The sequence below is a fragment of the Carassius carassius genome, chromosome 44, assembly GCF_963082965.1.
Source record: "Carassius carassius chromosome 44, fCarCar2.1, whole genome shotgun sequence".
NCBI classification, from domain to species: domain Eukaryota; kingdom Metazoa; phylum Chordata; class Actinopteri; order Cypriniformes; family Cyprinidae; genus Carassius; species Carassius carassius.
The window spans coordinates 8,247,953-8,268,570 of NC_081798.1; the positions used below are offsets into that span (position 1 = coordinate 8,247,953).

The 20,618-nt window shown below is 36.8% G+C and overlaps 1 protein-coding gene and 1 long non-coding RNA gene across 2 annotated transcripts in view; one reads left to right on the forward strand and one right to left on the reverse strand.

Moving 5' to 3' along the window:
- Positions 1 to 20,618, forward strand: part of LOC132126428 (leucine-rich repeat neuronal protein 2-like) — a 41,785-nt gene that overhangs the window by 9,750 nt on the left and 11,417 nt on the right. The window lies entirely within an intron of this gene.
- Positions 4,409 to 18,695, reverse strand: LOC132126612 (uncharacterized). Its single transcript, XR_009427418.1, has 4 exons — positions 18,495 to 18,695; positions 12,196 to 12,279; positions 6,376 to 6,501; positions 4,409 to 5,330 (listed from the first exon to the last, which is right to left on the reverse strand). It is a non-coding gene; the product is annotated as an uncharacterized LOC132126612 (long non-coding RNA).

Below are 20,618 nucleotides of genomic sequence, written 5' to 3' on the forward strand. Positions count from 1 at the left end.
CCAGAAATTAAATTATATTCTTCAATACGCTTGTTTCCCAAAGAAAAGTTATGGCCAGGCCATTTATTAAAAGCAGACAGTTCCCTTCTTAAACTTCCTCTGATTTACGGAGACTCATTGCCGATAAAAAGCCCAAAATTGGATCGGCCTATTCCCACACTTCGCAAAACCTTTATTTTCTCCGTGAATGTTGAGATGATAGAAAAAGCCCTCAAACACAGCAGGGTTGTGTAATAAGTCTGATTACACACAGGAAGTAATTGGAAGGATCTGGATGGATCCACACACTAATGCAAACTAATTTGTCATTTGGGGATTGTGCCAAGATAATTTCCCAAACACCTTTCTGCAATTAGAGTGAAGATGCAAAACAGTCAGACTAAAGGAAGAAAGAAAGAAGACTACATGTAAACTGATGCAATACTGATTAGCGTTTTATTTGTAGCTGGCACGACACACAAATCTTACTGAATGCTCGTACCATGTGGCTGTCGGCAGAGATCTAACCAGTTTTATTTTGATTTGTAGACAAATACAAGCAGGGTCAGGGATGGAGCATTTTACTGTCCTCTTTATGGCTGGACATGTAAAAGGATTAAGGAGCTGGGCACTTTAATGGCCTATCATATAAAAGGCAAGTGTTGAGTAAAATAAAGGAATACATACTCACAGGTTTGTCAATTTAAATGTGCCACACATTCAGAAAAAGGAGAAAACAACTTAAATACTAACCAAAGACTTCTAGAGAGTTAGCATTAACATTCATGCTAGGCTAATGTATACAGCCACGGAAGTACCTTTTACTAATAAGATAATGCAAATGTATTCTGGAAATAAGTTTCAAAAACAATTTAGCCTGTGACTGCATGTATAATTAACAAAAAACAAGTATTAGAATTAGCATTCCTGATAGGCTAATGCATACAGCCACTGAAGTAATTAACAAACTTTTCCTAAGCAAGATATGCAAATGTATTCTGGAAATAACCCCCCCAAAACAATGTAGCCTGTGACTGCATGTATTTATTGCTGCAAAAGATTTAGCATGAGCATTCATGCTAGGCTAACGCATAAAGCTGCTGAAGTGAATAATGTCAACTTTTCCTAACAAGCTACGCTAATGTATTCTGGAAATAACCCTCAAAAACTTCAGGTGTACATATTAGCGGTTTATAAAAAACAAGCCCAATGGCGATATAAAATGATATGGCAACAGACAAGTGCATTAAAATTAAAATAAGGCATAATTGTATCCCAATTTTGTCTGTTTAAAGTAAAGCTTTTAGTCATACTGGCAAAATGTGCACTCATGCCATTCATATAGGACCATTTGGTGGGAAAGATTTGGTCTCACTGCATATTTAAAAGCAGCTCCCTCAAGCTTAGCACACTAATGGCTATTTAGGTCTGCTACTTCTTTCTTTACCAGCAGTCGGGGAGGAGGACAAACACACTGACATGTATGCAGCTCTGTAAGCCACCATGATGAGAAAGCAACTCCTGTCTCAAATCCAACACTTTTCTTTCTCCCTCTTTATCATGTTCTAATCCAGTATCTTCTTGTGATTCTTGCTGCCTCTTATTTGCAGAAGTGGTTTAGAGATTAAACACCCTCCTACTCCTATTCATATTCAAAGCACCCCAGTACTCAAAGAAAGAGGCACTCTGTTAAATGGTATACATAATTTTAGTACTTAAACTAATTTCCGTAAGTTTCTACATTTCTAATTTTCATTCAGATTTATGTTTTTCATCTAACATGTATATCTTTTGTTTAATTTCAGCTTTATTTCAATTATAATTTTTCATAGTTAACAACACTTAGGTTTTAGAAGTCTTTGACCTTGTATCAGGCAATTAAAATTGTAATTATTTTTTGTAATTACTGACAGAATTCATTGAATTGATATTAAATGGACAACGCACATAAGCACTCAAGTCCATCATGTTAATGTGCCAGATTTAGCCATACAGATTGATTTTATTCTTTCATATTATGCTTTGCATTGATTGTTTTAAAAAAGGAATTGTTAATTATTAAGCCACTTTAAATACAGAAACATTAGATAAAAAAAAAAAAAAAGGATTTTCAGTTTATAGAATAACAACGCTGGGGTCTTAGACTGCCCTGGCTGTGTCAAACAATTGCTTTACAATAATTATTGGGAAAAAAAAAAGTTTTTATTTGTTAATTTGTTTTAAACACAGTTACAGTATTTAATGCTCTCACACAAATAACTATTTCCTCAAATAATCAGCGTTTTCAAATGCTAAGCAGCCCCTTTCATTGACTAATTGTTAATAATAATAAAAAGATTCAAACGTATGTCATTTAAACCCTTTGTATTTGTACCCTAATCATGTAAAGTGCCAGGAACATACAGGTACAGATCAAAGCTTCCCATTTACATTTCTAAGTTATGACCTCATCAAAAATTCCTACATGATTAAAAGCAGATGTAATGGAGAATTCCCATATGTCTTCTGCTATAAGCATTACTAACCACTGAGGTTCTGGTGGCTAAATGCGAGTTTGCGGCGGGTCAGTGCCCAAGGTTTTCTTTGCCTATAACACACATAGAGGGTGAACTAAAACTGGTGTCCTCTTTAAATCCAGGAACTGCATCCATAATATATGAGGAAGCAGTAGGCACGGAAAATGAGCTATGGTTTTTTTAAGTTAAAGTTTTAACCATTTTTTTTTTTTTTAAGTTTAAGTTTTCTAGGAGCTGGTGGAATTGGTTCAATAAAGTCAGAAATAGGTCAGCAGATTGTTCAACTGTCATTTCTGCCAGCAGTTATTCAGCAGGGTAATCAAATGGGAAAACAGGTTTGAAAAATCACATATACTACAGCACTGTGCATATTAGTAATGCTGGTTAATCTATGTGGCTCACAATATGCGCACACACACACACACACACACACACACACACACACACACACACACACACACAAAACAGCAGATGCTGTGAGATCGAAAATATTACTGTCAGATTACTCCACTTTGCAACATATTTAAGTCAGCGATCTTCTGATCGTTTGGCCTTCTCCAATCATGCCTCCACGAAGCCACTCTGTGAGCTAACATTTGTGTAAACCTTCCCTTTGGCATGTTTTGTACTATGGCCAATGGAAAGTAGTCAAATGTCTCTTTGCATAATAGCTGATCAGAGGATTGAGAAGCATCTGAGTGACAGCTTTGACATTTCTAGAGAGCGCTGCAAGAGAAAGAGAGACAGATGCAGATAGAGTGAGCGAGTGAGAGAAAGAGCCCTCAGGTGCCCCCTCTCACCGATCACTGGAGAGGAACATCTGCATTTAATTGAATGCTGCGGACGTAAAGCGGCCTCACCCCCATTCACCTCCCCTTTTTCCTTTACCATCTTCATTTCCATGTGGAGTCCCACTCAAATCGCACTGAATAAATCTCCAATGCTTACCGCTAGCAGGTGGCACAGAGAGCTAAAAGCACTACAGTAGAGTCAGGCAGGAACTCCTCTAGCATGAATGCTGCTTAGCACAACAGTCAAAAGTGTGATTGAGCGAATGGAAGGTTTAATAACACAGAAAGTGATTTTGTGTGGTAGGTGCAAAACAAATCTGATTTTACTGGTTAGTTTGGGATCACTTTGGCGTGGTGTATGCTTCCTGAAACAACATTTATACATAAAACCTCAGCTCAAACTCAAATCTATTTTAGAAATTAGAAATCTATTTTTTTTTTATATATAGTGGAATATAGTGGATTAAGTAAATGGATAAATAGTGGATATATATATATATATATATATATATATATATATATATATATATATATATATATATAGAGAGAGAGAGAGAGAGAGAGAGAGAGAGAGAGAGAGAGAGAGAGAGAGAGAGGAAAATAGTGGATAAAGTAAATGGAGAATAGGGAGCAAAAATACATGTAACATTTATAACAACGAATATAACTATATACTAATTACTACATTTTATATATTTATATATTTTCTATGCTTGTCAAAGCTAAATTTATTATTAATGTACATTTATAACATTACATAGTACAAACTAAAATAACAGTTCAATATAAATAACTGAATCTATTCTAATAATGCCCATTTTAATTGTTAGAATTATTTAATTTATTATAATTTAAAAATAAATTCTTAATTACAATTATTATAATATATAATGTGTTATTCATTTAGTGTAATTATTGCAATTATGATACCATAATTATTATCAGGAAAAATTTATTATTATTATGAATTTGAAAACTTTTCATAGAAACCATGATACATTTTTGGGGACTCTTTGAGGAATATAAAGTTAAAAATAACATTTATATGGAATAGAAATCTTTTTAACATTATAAATGTCTTAACTGTCACTTGTATAAAATTTTATGCATCCTTGCTTAAAGTATTAATACATTTCTGAACTTCTAAATGGTAATGTACAAAAATAAATAAATTATACAAACACCAGTTAAAGTGCAGCAAAACCAATTTGCTAAATCCATCTTCAAAATGCGATCTATAAACATTTACCATCATAACCAGTTTGATGCTGCTGTTAAGCATGTTCTGGCTAAAACATGTTATTTTTACTGAAAGCCCGCAATCTTGCTCTAATCGATGTGAATTTGCAGAAGGTAGAGTCTGGTTAAAATCATAGTATTTTCCAAGTCACATTCTCTAAAAGCACTACCCTCAAAAACTCACCCTCTGTGCAGAATAAAGGAATGAAGCACAATGAAGAAACAAATTGTCACCTCTTGCACTCTGTTTAGTCAATCTTCTGACATGGTGATCAATTTGCCCAAGATAAAAAAAAGAGAGCAGAAATTACACTGTGAGGAGTCCCAGCGACCCTTGGCCAGACGATTACACAAATGCCATCGATCCCTGTGGCTCTTCTGAGGCACAAGCCATGAGGATGGTCCTTCTGAATGGGTATAGATTTTTCTCCACTGGTTCTTCCTTCTTTTCTCCCAAAAGACACTATTAAAGGCTATGAGAAAGGACAGGCAAGCTAGCTCACTGGAGGCCGGCCCGTTACAAGATCTGATCAACAGTGCAATCACACACTGTCAGCCAAGTCACACTGCAGAACTAAAAGTGTGGAAATAGACACCCATATTACTACAGCTTTTATGACATGCAAAAGATACATAGCGCAGCATGACTGCAGACAGCAGGTCAGTCGTAGGTGAGACATCTGCGGGTGGCATACCAGCCTTACTGCAATTAGATCTGCCCTCATTATCATTATCTGCAGCACCACTGAACTGTGAATAGCGCTGATCCAGGTCCAGGTCCAGGTTCCCTGCTTAACACTGGAGTCTATTGCAAAAGAAACAATAACAATGAAGTCATTATACATCAGGGTTAAGGATGCACTTGCTTCAGGCGAGTATGTGACATCTACCCTTGAATAAAGGAATGCATAATGTTTTATAATGAATTTTAACATTTTTAAAGCAAATGTACAGTACTCACTGAATAAAGACCAAAGTGTATTTTCCTTTCTATACTATAGCATATCGAAGTTGAGTGTTGTTCCAGATCATTCTGGGCTAATATAAACCTTGGTTGTTAACCATTTTACAGAAAGATCAGTGAAGCATTAATGTCTTAAGACTTTACATTACGGATCATTAATCATAAATACCTCTTAATTCAGAACGGTCTTTGAAACAGTGATTACATGGCGGTGTATACATTCCAGTAAGCAGTCCAGTATCTTTCTAAATAACTTCTGATTCAGGTTTATTTCATGCTATGAGTGGTAGTAAACAGGGAGATACTATTTATAACGAGCATCAAATCAGCATTTTCGAATGATTTCTGTCCATTAAGTAAATGCAGGGCACATGTTTCCAAGGCACATTTTAAAATGTGTTGCCGCTCAAATGCAAAAAATCATATTAGTTTTAAAATGTTTTATCTTTAAACCATTGTGTGTGGTGGCAGTTAAGACTAATCTCCTTTCTTCCAAAGAATGTCAGCTCATTACTGGGCAGTCATGGTAAAATGTAGTGCTGTCAAATGTTGGAGGCTTCAGACAGGGCCATGTGCTGCAATCCAGCAGCCTTCTGTGTAATTACAGCATGATGTGGGAAGGATTTGATTCATCTAGTTGAGAGCAGCCTTGGTTGAAAATTTCTGCTGCAAAGCCTGACGTGCAGTAATGATTAATAATTGTGTTTAATTAGCCTTTGACGGTTAGCCCTCATATCTTGGTGAGTTGATAAATACACTTGCACTGGCCCGGACAGATTTCTTCATTAATCTTCCATGGACCATGTTTTGTGAGCCAGGTGACGGCTGGCGAGTCTGCCAAATGCAGAAAATGTGTGTATGTGATATGCTGCAGTGGCAGACTTACCTCAACAGTGTCACAGCAAGGTGAAGCTCTTCTCTCTTTCATGCTGGGGTTACTCAGTCTCAGGACTGTTCCTTTGCTGTTTGATCTTTACAACAAAGCAGCCAAAAGCTCCTGCAGACCTGTCCCCTGAAACGAACCAGGATGACATTTTTAAAACTCACAGTGGTGTTGTGTCATCCCATGTGGCCTCCTACCATGCCAGAAAGCCACCGTGGTTTCAATTTCCAGCTCCAAACACCTTAAGCAAAATTGATCAATAACTTTATTTGTGATTACGTAAATTGTATCTGTAATATTTCATGTGATTTGCAACAGTGCTATAAACAATTTTTGTTTTAGGTTTAAGCTGTCCTGAATACTTCCATTCGGGCATTGAGTTGAGTCAGCTTAGAACCCAAAAGTGATTTGGGGAAAATAACATTATTGATCACTTTTGTTTAAAGTGTTTAGAGCTTGAAAATAGACAGCAACAGTCTGGTTATTTTAGACGATAACGTATAAACCTTTAAAGGGATCATATGATGCTGCTAAAAAGAACATTATTTGGTGTATATGGTGTAATTAAATGTGTTTATGCGGTTTAAGGTTATAAAAAATACATTATTTTCCACATACTGTACATTATTGTTTCTCCTCTAAGGCCCACCTTCTGAAACGCGTTATTGCCCGAATATTATATAATATTGTTATAGCCCGAATATCTCAAGCATGTGATGGAAATGTTACGTCCCTTAACATTTGGTGATGTCCTTTCTGGCCGGAGCGACGAGACATAAACATAAAACCCATTATAAACGTGATATAAACATGATTTCTAGTCGACCCTGGGCTAGACTCAGCTTCATTCACGGTGAAAGGAGATCCGGCGATCCACAGTGCAAAGTTTATGTATTTCCTAAGCGAGCAGCACAGATCAGCTCCAGGCATGACAAAGTAGATATCTTCCTCTTTTGGAAGGCCAAACAAAATAGTTTCGCTTTCACATTGAAACACATAGCATCTATACGAAATGGCGGCGGCAACAACAATACTATTTATGAGAATAAAAGGTACGCCTTCTTTCTTTGCGTGAACATCTGGGCAGCATTATGCAAATCCCACATAGTGACGTAGAGATGTGGGGGTCTGTTAGAACGAGCTATTTTAGAGGGGTGTGGACAAGTCTTTACTTTGATAAAGAATATCTCTTTGGATTTGAGACTTTAGTCTTTGCAACATTACAGATCTTCTTTTTACACCAAGAGCTTGTAACACTCCAAAGAAAAAGGACAAATTTAAATCGCATCATATGACCCCTTTAAAGTGAAACGACTTGTTAATCGGCGGTGTATACTTTTGCTGGAGCCATCAAACTATTATTTCACATTTGCTAAACAGAAAAATTCCTGTTGAAAACTTAATTACCTATGATTCTAGAACAATCAGTAAATGTGGCAGAATAAGTCTTCAGTGCCCACCCACTCAAATGCTACTCGAACTACTACCAAAAAATGAAAAATCTTTAATTAGTTACTCCCCCTCATGTCGTTCCAAACTAGTAAGAGCTTCGTTCATTTTCAGAACACAAATTAAGATATTTTTTGACGAAATCTGATAGCTCTCTGTCCCTCCATAGACAGCAAGGGTATTCACATTATCTTAAAAAAGTGCTTAGAGCACTTGCCATATATGAGCAAAGACTACATTACAGAAGAAAAATTTAATATTTTAGAAACCTCCAGCTACCTCTCATGCATCTTTCGGTCAATTACCCGCTATAATGCAATGCTACATTACATACAGTAGGCCTACCGCAGTCATTTTACTGTTTATACAGGCCGATCATTATAGTCAATAGTATATATTTTTGTGATGCATTACAAAACATATATCAGCATTGGCCTTTCATATTCTATCCAGGCCTGCTGAGTCTGGATTAAAGCTTTTAATCACCATTTACGCTCTTTTATCTCCACAGTTAGCCAACAGCATAGCTGACAACAGCATACAATCAAGCATCAAGGCAATGCAGTACATCTGCTCTTCCTCCCAAAACCAATCAACATGCTCTCAAACTCTCACTACATCTCATGAAAGTGAATTACTGCACTTTACTCAAAGATTAATTCAATCATCGTCATTAATTCAAATATGTTTAATAAATTGTTGGCTGTAGGCTTCTTAGCCCGCGTTCCTCTGAGACTTATCAATATTACAAGCTCCAAGAAATGAAAACTCTCCGAAGGTTTGCTGTTTTGCGCAAGAAAATCCAATTCCATCTACTAAAAAGCTATTGGTCGCTAATAGGATCAACTCATTCGAAGATGTCACAGACCAGTTTAGACCTCATTAAATGCTGTTACGGTGCATGCTGGTTTATGTATTCGATGTGTTCCACAGAAATGTATCAGAAGTGCCCGAATTACAGCTGGTCTTTAGATAAGTAATGTACGCATGTCAGCTTTACGTCATCGTAACACTTCTGCTGGATATTCAGTAAAATTACAGTCACCATGTTTTGGGGCGAGGCCAGAGGGTCCTCATGCTCTGTTAATTCTGGCAACTAAAAGCTTAATTGGGCTGTGTGGTCATAGCTGGCCTGCATGTCAGATTATTGCATGCTTGTCAGAGGAGATCCAAATGACGATGTGCCACGGTCTTGTGGTCATGTGTGCCGAGGTCATACTTACAGAAGAGGGTGCAAGTCATCTCATTTGCTGCTTCAGCTCTGATTAAAAGATGTTACATGATAAGCAAAGACATCTCGTTTCTGACGAAGCAGATGCATTTTGATGGGAATGCAGTAATGAATAGGCTTGCTGGCTTTCTGTGGTGCCATCTGTTCTCATTGAATGATACCCTTAATCAATATAAGGCCTATACAGTGTTTACTGGTAAGAATAAGCATTGCAGAAGAGACTTCTGGGGACTGAGAGAGAGAGTGGTTACACTCAAGCCCATGGCTCTGTCATTTCTCTAATAGCCTCGTCCTTGTGTAGATAGATGACTGCAGCTGAGCAGTGGGTTTTTACTACTTGTTTTTTTTTCTTCTCACTTTCTGAGTTGGGTAGGGGGGTGGTCTGATTTATGGCCCTCTCTCTCATCTTCACAATCTCTTCTCAACTTCAGGCCATCCCTTTCCCCATTTGTCTGTTTCTGAGTCTTATAAACAGCATGTCTTGATACACCGCATTGAGGGTCACATCGAACTGCTTTGTCATATATAATGTGACATGTTGACCTTAAAGGGATAGTTCACCCAAAAAGAAAATGGGGATCTGGGCTGCTGACCTCAAAACAGCACCATAAAATGACAAAACCATACCAAAGAAGTGGTCCATATCACTTGTATGTCTTCTGAAGCCGTGCGATTGCTTTGTGTGGCTAATAGGCTGATATTATGTCATTATTCACAAAAAAAAAAAAAAAAAAAAAAAAAAAAAAAAAAAAATTATATATATATATATATATATATATATATATATATATATATATATATATATATATATATATATATATATATATATAAATTTTTTTTTTTGGATCTGCATCCATTCCAATATAGAAGATAACTATGGATGCCATTTCTGTAAAAAGAAAATGGTAAGTTTTAACTTTATATCTCACGATTGATGTTTTATTTAAATTTTACAGTACATCTCATATTTGTAACTATAATTATCATAATTGCAGTTTAATATCTTTATAATTTCACAAACACAACTTTATTTTTTGCAATCGTCACATTATTATTCACAATGCAACCTTATGTTTCATATTTCCCAATACTTTATCTCACAAATGCAACTTCATTTCTCGCAATCACCACATTATTATTCACAATGCAACCTTATGTTTCATATTTCCCAATCTTGTGATGTGACTTTATATCTCACAAATGCAACTTATTTTGCATTTCCCAGCTGTCACTTTTTATCTTGTGCTGTGACTGTATCTCATAAACACAACTTTATTTCTTACTTTATAACTCAAAATGTGACTTTATATTTCACAGCTGCAATGTCATATCTCACAGTGTGGCCTTTTTGCTTACGTATTTTAAACTTTAAAGGTGCCATCTGTCATATCTGGCAAAAAAATCAAGTCATACTCCACATTCCATACCAGATGGGGGCAGTATGCCTGAATAAAGTGAATTGGTCTACTCTAGAGTAACAAACGAGAAACGGCATAGTCTCTATGCTCCGCCCCTACCTTCACAACAACCCTAGAGCATAGCCGAAGCCTATAAGACAGCGGTTCTCAATTGCAGTCCTCGCGCCCCACTGCTCTGCACATTTTGAACGTTTCTCTTAGCGCTTTAGACATTTGTTCTATTCGAACATAAGTGCCCTGCGAAGTGGACATCACAAGATATTCAGCCATGATTCCAGTTCGAAGCGAACGTAGCTATATGTTCCAATCAAAGTGCATTGAAGTGTGCAAGACATGTTATTCGTGTATTGCAGGTTGGCTGGTGGTTATGTTGCCCGCATACCGCCTCCCATGGCCGAAACTGGTATTACGACACCTGTCGGGCCGGGGCTAGTAATGCTACTGTTAATTAAGGTTGATATCTCTGCAGCACTATAACTTGACATTTTTTTAATGACATCATCGCCCTTATTTCTTCTCATACTTTTGATGCATGTAGGTCATTTTTTGGATATTTTTACCTCAATTTTTCCACATGGCACCTTTAACAAGCTCTAGTGAAAAGGTGTAAGAGCTACAGTGGACAGGAACATTATAAAGGAAAAATGACTTCATTGTCTGTCCCTCACAAAAACGATCATATGGCTTCAGAAGAATTTGAATATGAAGCACGAGCTGCATGTCCACAGATATTTGTAAATGTATAGTGTGTATATAGCAAGGCATAGTATTGAAAGTAAACCGAGAATTCAAAGCTCATTAATTTCAGATCAAAACACGAGCTGACATTCACGCACACAGAGGATCCATGTCTGAACAGAGTTGTAAACACACCTCAGAAAGCCCCACTGGGTGATAGAGATGGCTTCATGCCATCTCCTTCTGCTTGCCCCACTTTCCCCTCTCTATCTTCCCACTTCACCTCTCCTTCACCTTGAGGGATGAAATCACTCTAAGCCCTGCATTGGATTTTCTGGTTAATGCAAATTGAATTTTGGGCCAGTAAGGCCAACGGGGCAGGACTTGCAGCCAGCAGTACTTCTCTTAACAGCGAGAGTGATCTTGCGGCCTTGGCGATTACACAGACAGGAAATGACACCTTTGCTAATTCATCTCTTCTGCTACTGCTGGGGCAATTAAAGCCATTGGGCATCTGTCTGAAAATGAATGGAGAAATATTGGAACGTTTAATTGATAAATGTTTAAGCATTTGTGTCGTTTTGGGGAGTAACTAAATAAAAATAGTGACTACTAACTTAGAGGGACAGCTCATCCCAAAATTAAAATTCTGTCATCATTTACTCAACCTCATTTTTGTCCAGAAAAATAGATACAATATGTAACAACATGTAAATGGTATCTAAGAAAGAAAAAGCATGCCTGTTTAGCACCACACGTACACATTTATATGTTAGAAATAAATGTCTCAGTTCTGCTTAGTTTACTGTTCTATCGCTTTAGTTTCACATATAAAGAGGGTGTGTTTATTCAGCAGCTAATGGGTGCTATAAATCATTTCATCGATGAAATGCAATTACCACATACGTCCAAAGCTATTTAAAAGTCCCAAATGAAAGTAAATGCATGATTTCTTGTGGCTGTGACAAGCAATGTTTAGAGCATAGCTGAAGATGAATGGTATTGATGCTATGATTTATTGCAAAGCAATTTCGGCCCACAATGTACCTGCCAGCATGTCTTTAGGCCGAGTCATCACTATTTCAGAGGGGACACTGTGCATCACTTCAGCACCAAGCAAGAAGGTATATGCTGTGAAAGGAAGAACATGAATTCATAATTGCCCCTGAAATCTACTGAATCACCTAACAGCCAGCAGCAACAACAATGCAACAGAACTGTCAGAGAGAGCTCGCAATTATGCTGGCATCAGCAGATTTTTGAAAACGTAAAAAATGATCAAAAGGAAAGTTGCATGTCAGGGAAGGGCCAGGAAATAATTTACTGTATGTGAAGCAGAAAAGTGCACCTCTTTTTCAACCTCGGAGCTCCTGTAGTTTTTTCCGTGACAATTTTCTAACTTCTTTCTGACTGTTAGAATTAAACAGACTTTGCCTTTAAGAAACAACCCCTTCATATGTGAAATGAGAAACTGCACTTTTACTTATGAGACACGGGTTTGTCAAGTGAAATATAGTTTTAATTGCTCCATTCTATAAAAGCCTGCGAAACATTGTGACAGATTTGCACAAAATGCTTAAAAAAATAAATAAGGAAAAGCACCCAATTTGACCTAATTCTACTAATTTAAAAGTATCTGCCCTAGTACTCATTACCTCACTTTTACTGGACTAATGTTAATTTTGTCAGCCATTTTTTTTTATTTAGTCTAAGTCCTGGTGTCAAATGTACTTTTTAGTTTTCATATTTATTCACCCTTGTCCTGTTTTTGTTTAGTCAAATTTTAGTTGACTCAATGTCTTAGCATTTTATTTATACTGAAATTTACAGTACAATGAATCTGATCTCAAAAGACAAATGAAAACTGGCTTCCTCAATATCAATTCTTTAATTTTTGTGTATATGAAATAAACCAAACTTGCATGTTCACATTGTGTTTATAATCTGCACTACATCGCAGCTTTTCACATGGCACTGAAAAGGACCTAATACTGTTCATGAAAAACAGCAGTATATAGTGTTCTGAAAAGCAAACAATGAACCTTTTACCAGATGTATGTATGACTTTGGAACATAACTTGATAAATCCAATAAAAGCATCATGAACTTATAAGGTATCTTTAAAGCTTAGATCCATTCGCATTTATTGCGCCTTTTATGCGCTTAATTAAAACAACACTTGACTTAAAAGGGACACAAAAAATGCATTTTCAAAGAACAGAATAATGTTTCAGGCCTTTAATCAGCCATTATCATATACACTTAAGTATGTCAGAGCAGATGAAAACTCATTAGCAACATACGTAATTAAATCGCTCGGTTATAGACGTCATCTACCCCAAGGCTAGCATAGGCTTGTCACCTTTAGCTGCCAGTCGCTGAAGTTACTTAGTGCAGGCGCCCTGAAATACCACACAGCATCACAAGCTATCTAATGCATAATGAAAACCAACCAAGGGGGTAAATCAAATAAATATAAGCGGGAAAAACTAAGTGGTTTTACTCACAAGTGACACTTCTAGTTACTATGAGCCTGCTATTGTCAGCATGCTGCGGGATCCACTGCAGAATACATTAAAAAGACAAAATGCAGCTTCTATTTCCTTGTACTTGGTAACAATTTGCCATGCTCTGTGTTACTTCAAACTGTCCTACTGAGCGGGGCGCATTGTTGCCGTTCTACACACAAACATGCTGTTAAAGGGCTGAGAGAAAAGTAAATGGAAGCCAGTCCCACACTCTGGTATTATTATTGATTTTTCAAACAATCTGTGAACAGATCGACCCCCATGGGTTGACACTGCTTTTATGCGCTAACTCTAATTAACATTATAGCACATAGGCTGCTGTCTGGAGAGCCCTGGATAAAAGGAGCAGCTTCAGCAAGCTAACTTAATTCATCCCTGGCTGGGTCAAAGGGTTGTCAGATCTTCTGGTCCCTCTCTGACCCTCAGTCTTTTACCAGGGGGTTCGGACCGCTATCTGTCAGGCTTCTCAATCGATGAACCATTTGCAGATCACTCTGCAGTGAGCTAAGCGAAGGTTATTTACTGGAGAACTCCAAAAACCAATCTAATTAACAAAGGCACATCTTCACTAAATGCAACAGCCGAAAGCATTAACATTTGGAAACATTTGCCATGTTGAGGCTTTTTGCTTTATCTGTGCTGAATCTTCTCCTCTGCAACTTTAATAATCGAAAGTCAAAAAAAAAAAAAAAAAAAACCTACAATTTGCAAGGAAGCAAATGCCCAACTTTCAAAAACAAACAAAAAATTATAGCATGTTACTTAAATATTTAATAAATTCAATATTTACTGTATAAATCACAAAACAAAAGATTCAGAAATAAAATACACACACATACAGTATATACACCGTACATACATTTTATATATATATGTGTTACTAGTATCTTTAAGATTCTATTAATTTTATTTATTTATTTATTTATTTAAGTCTTTTTAGCTTTGTTTTAGTTTTTGTTATTTTTGTGCATCAATTTAAACTAAATAAAAATGCTAAATGTTTTGGAACCATCTGAAATCATGTTTTTATTATTTTTTTTCCTAACCTGAAATCATGGCAGTTTGTACATATTTTACGAGTTAGCTAATTCTGGCTCGTATGAATTTGTACGTTCTGTGAAAATCATACATATTTTACAAGTCTGCAAATCAGAGGAATTCATACGAATTACCACCCTTAACCTACCCCTCATAGAAAATGTCGTACGAATTAATTTTACATTGTAAAATCTGTATGAATTGGTCGTGAGATTCGGCTGTTATTTCAAGTAATGGAGATGTTTGCACACTATGCAGGATGGATAGTTTGTGATTTCAGACAGCTGAGATAACTCAAAACAAATTGAAAATAACTACTTGAATGAGCAGCATTCTTCTGTTATGGCCAATGAGCATATAACATCTGCTTGACGACTGACAATATGGCTTCTTGCCTCAAATGTGAGTCTTCAGTCTAGCAACTTGTCTATATTCCCCTTAAGGCAGCCCAGAGAGAATTGAGTCTTAAAGCATTACCAAAGTACGCTGATATATGGCTTTGTTTCAATTATCTTAGGTGATGGGATAACACACACCCTTGGTCTCGTAGGAGGCATAGAAACATAGACTGCCAGGAGGGCAGCAAGCAAACACAGACAGGGACTCATAAGGAAATTTTCTCAGGGCATAAGAAGGATTCAGTTTCAGTCCACAGTGATTTTAGATTTATGAGAGAGAAAAACTCAGCTCTGGCCAACAGAAACAAAATGAATTAACCAATAATAGATAACAACATAAGGTGGGGTCTAGATTGTTATTGTAATGTTCAGTAGATGCATCGGAAATAAAGAAAGTGATAAAAGAGTGCAAATTTCCAATCGCACAGTAGCTCTTTTTGTGATGCTGTTGCAGTTCTCTGAGATTCTATCCCCTGTTGTAAATGAAAGCGGTCTCCTCTGAAACTAATTAAAAGTTTATTAGTGATAGCGCGTGTCTGCTGTGCGTCAGTGCCTGGAGGTGAGAGAGGACCATATTGCATGCTGGGATTATTGCCACATCACTCCGTAGCCTACTCCAAATGGGCACTGAAAAAGAAAAGGGCGTCATTTACTGCAGGGAAAGTACAGAGGGTAAGGAAGGGGTCACCAGCCTCCAAGCACTAGTAACACGTCATCTAAACATGGGGTATTCTACAGGCCCAAATACGATGCTTTAATGAGCCTCAACGTTACGTCCTACTATATGGCTCATAAAGATCAACTATCATTATCACTTCATTATCTTAGTACTATTTATATTATGGTATTTATGAGCATTTAAATTAGCTTTTATTATTGTAATTTGCTTTTTTTATATTTTCAATTTTAATTTTATTCTATGTGCTTTTCACATTTTCAAGCTATATTTTAAGTTCAGTTTTACTTTTAATAACATATGTTAATTTCAGTTAGTTGCCAAAGTAACAAATCTTTTAAATATTTTCAACAGTTTTTCATTAATTGATTTTATTTCAGTTTTATTTTCGTTAACATTGATTTTTAATAGTTTTAGTTTAGTTACACGAACAACACTGATACACATTTATAATTGACTTCCCCATTGACTTCCACAGCATTTCTTTTCCTACTTTGGAAGTCAATGGGAACCATCAACTGGAATCTTCAAAATATCTTCTTTTATGTTCAACATAAGAAACCAACTCATGCAGGTTTGGAGGGTGAATAAATGAAGACAGATTTTTCTTTTTTGGGTGAACTATCCCTTTAAGATGGTCATTAAAGTGTATTAAATTCAATGCATTTATTATTAGATCAATGCACCACAAATTTGCTGAAGAATGACATCCTGAAAAAACATAACCACAGAAGCCATTATAAACACTGAGGACTCTTTACGGCTCTTAAAAACATATTTCAGTCATGGACTGTGATATCCAGAATGAGCCAAGCGTCTCATATGTCCTCATCCAAAGTGGTCTTCTCCAAGCCAGTTTTGCCTTGTACCCACATTGTTTCCACACACACTGCCAGGGAAATCACAGCCACTGGCATGTATGCACATGCAGTATATAGCTGGTCAGAAAAAAAAAAAAAAAAACACGGAGCAAACATGATACAAGCTAAGAGTTTAAAATGTGGACTGCCGTATTTTTAGTGCAGGTGAAATATATTGGGTGGTTTTCAGTCGTTGTAAAACCAAGACATGCACATAAACTCTCACACGCATCCTGAAGGGTTTGAAAGATTGTGTAGGTCAGTAAATGGCTGACTGGGGCTCATTGCACAGCAGCGGAGGAGTTTGGCTCTCCTCGGCCTGCAGGAGGTTTTAGTTAATCAAACTTAAACCCCTGCACTGAGACCATTGGTTTTGCTGGGCTGAGACTGAACTCTGTAAGGAGCTTTAGTGTATCCATCAGCACAATGGAAAAAAACGGTCATCCATCAGTGTCAGCCTCGATCGATGGCCGTGGCTTCTGGAAGCACCATCTGATTTTATTACGAAAATTAAAATAAATACGGAAACAAAAAGCACAAAGTAGGCTTGTGAAGTTGTGGATGAAGGCATATAAGCTTCACTGAATATATAAAAGTAAAGCTTGTAGGTGGTGATGAAGTTGAGACCTTGCAGCAATAATTCCATCAAGCTAAACCACTGCCAAAAAAACCATGGAGGCGAAACAAAGAAGGGTGAAGCACTCTTAAAATGAGGCAATCTACAATGCTGCTACGCTTGCAAGGAAAAAATAAATACTTGCACAAAAAAAAAAAAAAACAACAACACAACAACAATCGATCAGTCTCGTTCATTGCTGACCAGCTCCAGCAGGTAAAAATTATTCTGCATATTATTCTGCATGTTTTGCCTCTGGGGCAAAGACATTGTGTAGCCTACATTTAAAGATTGGATTACGTCAGATGTGAAGGCAGAAGCCAAAACACACAGAGAATCAGTTGTAAAGTAATGCAGAGGCAGGGAATTAAAAAAAGCAAAAACTGTTGAACTTTAATATAAAACTGTCGGGCATTTTGTGTGTGTGTTTGTTTGAGACATGTGGGGACTGAAGCTTTGTGGTGGAATGACCCAGCAAGCACCTTTTCCTTCACAGTATTTCATAATGTTGCGCTTTGGTTGCAGGGAGATTGCATTGCAGTACATTGTTTTTTTTTAAATGCTCTAGAATACAAAAATACAAGTTAAAATAAAAAAGGGTGAGAGCAAAACATGACATCATGTTTACCCATCTGGATTGTCAAAAACGAAATAAACTTCCATCTGTGTGAAAAGTTACATTTAAGAAAAGTATCATAACTCACTACAAGGGTTAAACATTTCACTTTTTCTGAAACTGAAAGTGCCTTTTCCAACTATCACACAAGATATAATTTCACAAGTGAGAAATATAAGTTTTATATTACTGGTAAATAATTTACTTAAGTTGGACTTGGTAAAGAGGTATATTACATATTGCAAAAGCATAACCCAGTTAAAAACATTCCTGCACCTTACGATTTTTCTTTTGATTTTTAAATTAAAAAACATTCCTATATTAGGGACATAGAATAAAATGTATGGTGTTTGCTTGCTTGCAGATCTAGTGGAGGGTGCTTCTTTGACGACTAGCAGTCCACAGAAAGCCGTGTTTCAACTCACAGCAGGCTCATGTTAGTACGGCAGGCGGCGGTGTGCACATTTCCTGGATGTACACTACACACAGCTCATTTAAAGCACCAAAGGAGAGCGTTTCCGTTTCATCTTTCTGAGTGTGACAGCAGCAGTAGGGAAGGGATTGTAGGTAAAGAGGAAGAGAGTCTACCAGCATGAAGTAAAGATAATCCGTACCCCTTCTCTCAGTTCTGACCTCTCTGAAGCTGATAGGGAACGTGGATGTGCGGCAGGGCCCTGCTGCCTGCGGTCACCCACTGTAGGTCCCTCGCTGACTACCGGAGATGGATGACTCTTTCTGTGCAGCACACGATCACATACGCATGTACTGTACACAGAATAGGACACATACTGATAACATAACTGCAACAAACCATGTAAACACACAGAAAACACATACACCAAACAGACTGTTGCTTTTTTTAAAATGGACTCATAGCAAATTAAAGTTTTGTCATCATTTCCTCAACCTGTATGACCTTCTTTGGAACTCAAATTTGAATAATATCTTGGCCCTGAAGAATATCCATCATGGGCTCTTTGCTTGTCAAACGGCGAGTAAATGATGACAAATTCTAATTTTGAGGTGAAGTATCCCTTTAAGCAATTACCTTCCAAGATCAATGATTTCCTCCTTGCCCTACTTTTCACAGATAAAAAGGGCAGATTGCAGGCAAACAAGTCTCGGATGATAGTCTGATTGAGTTCCCTCTAAGCTAAACCATGGCAGGAAGATGTGGCGGCTGGGGCAGACAGAGGCAGAGATAGCAGTGAAGGCCTCCCAGGAGCGGACAATGACATTGATGCTTAAAGCCAAGTGCTAATGAAGATGAATGTAAGGACCACAGGCAAGCCTCTGTCAATATTATTGAGGGTGGTATGACAGAAGGTCACTCTGAGCATGAGTCATCCTCCCACCAGCAGGGGACCAGCCAGAAGACTTAACCAACATAGCTAGTTTCAGAGGACGCTTGAGGTAGCACGAGGATAGCTTCTCTTTCTGAACGATCTGCAAACAGCCCAGACTGATCCCTTTAAAGCAATGAAACATTTAACATTTAATCATTTAGCAGACGCTTTTATCCAAAGCGACTTACAAATGAGAACAATAGAAGCAGTCAGGTCAACAAGAGAACAACAACAGTATACAAGTGCCATGACAAGTCTCAGTTAGTCTAGATCAGAACGCATAGCCAGGTGTTTTTTTTTTTTTTTTTTTTTTTTTTAATGAAAAGACAAGACAAGGAAAAGTGCTAGTATTAGTTGGTTAAGTGCTGTCGAAAAAAAGAGTCACATTCGGTGAGGTTTGGTAACGGCTGTTTAATTGTGCTGCACATGCGATTGTATCAGCCACGTTGTGTTTGTTTTTTTGTTTGTTTAATTTGTCCCCTTCTTTACCCTGGAGATGGATTTATCCTTTCCTCACGGTTTTGCCTTTGTCCTGGGGAAAACAAAAAGAATGAGAGAAATTATGAAGATTTTGATATAAATACTAACAAATAAATGAAATCACTGAAGCTTACATGATGTATATTGCTGTAGTGTATATGATTCTGGTTTTTGACATGAACATTCACACTACCGTTTAAAGGTTTGGGGTCATTAAGTTTACAAAAAATAAGATAAAAAATCATTTAAATTGACTGTAAACATTTATAAATGGTACAAAGATATATATATATATATATAAATTAAGTAAATAAATCCTGTCTTTTTAACTTACTAAAATATTGGGAAGAAATTGTGTGTATATATATATATATATATATATATATATTTTTTTTTTTTTTTGTGAACAGGTTTTAAATGCAGTAAACGGATAAACGGATATGCTATCTCATAATGACCATAACAACATATTTATCTGAAAGTTACAGAAATATTAAGAAAAAAAATCAAGACATCTATAAATATGTTCACAATTCTATAAAACTACATTTGTATCACAATACATTAAAAAAATATTTTAAATAAATGCTGCTTTTTTGAACTTGCTATACATCAGAGAATCTTGAAAAAAAAAAGATTACAGTTTCTACAAAAGTATTCTGTCTTGCTTTTACAAATCAGTTGATGTCTTTCATAAATGGGGGTATTTTTTGCAACTTTACTGGAATGGAAAACTGACTGCCACTGATTAGAGGCATAATGTTTAATATAATGAAAGTGTTCTTTTTTTGTGCCAGTAAACCCATTAAATGGTGATTGAACACCGTTCTGGTTATCTCCAGCTTAATTTAACCCCTGATTTATCCTTTATATATACATTTCACTTTATTTGGCATATCTATCTTCCTCTCA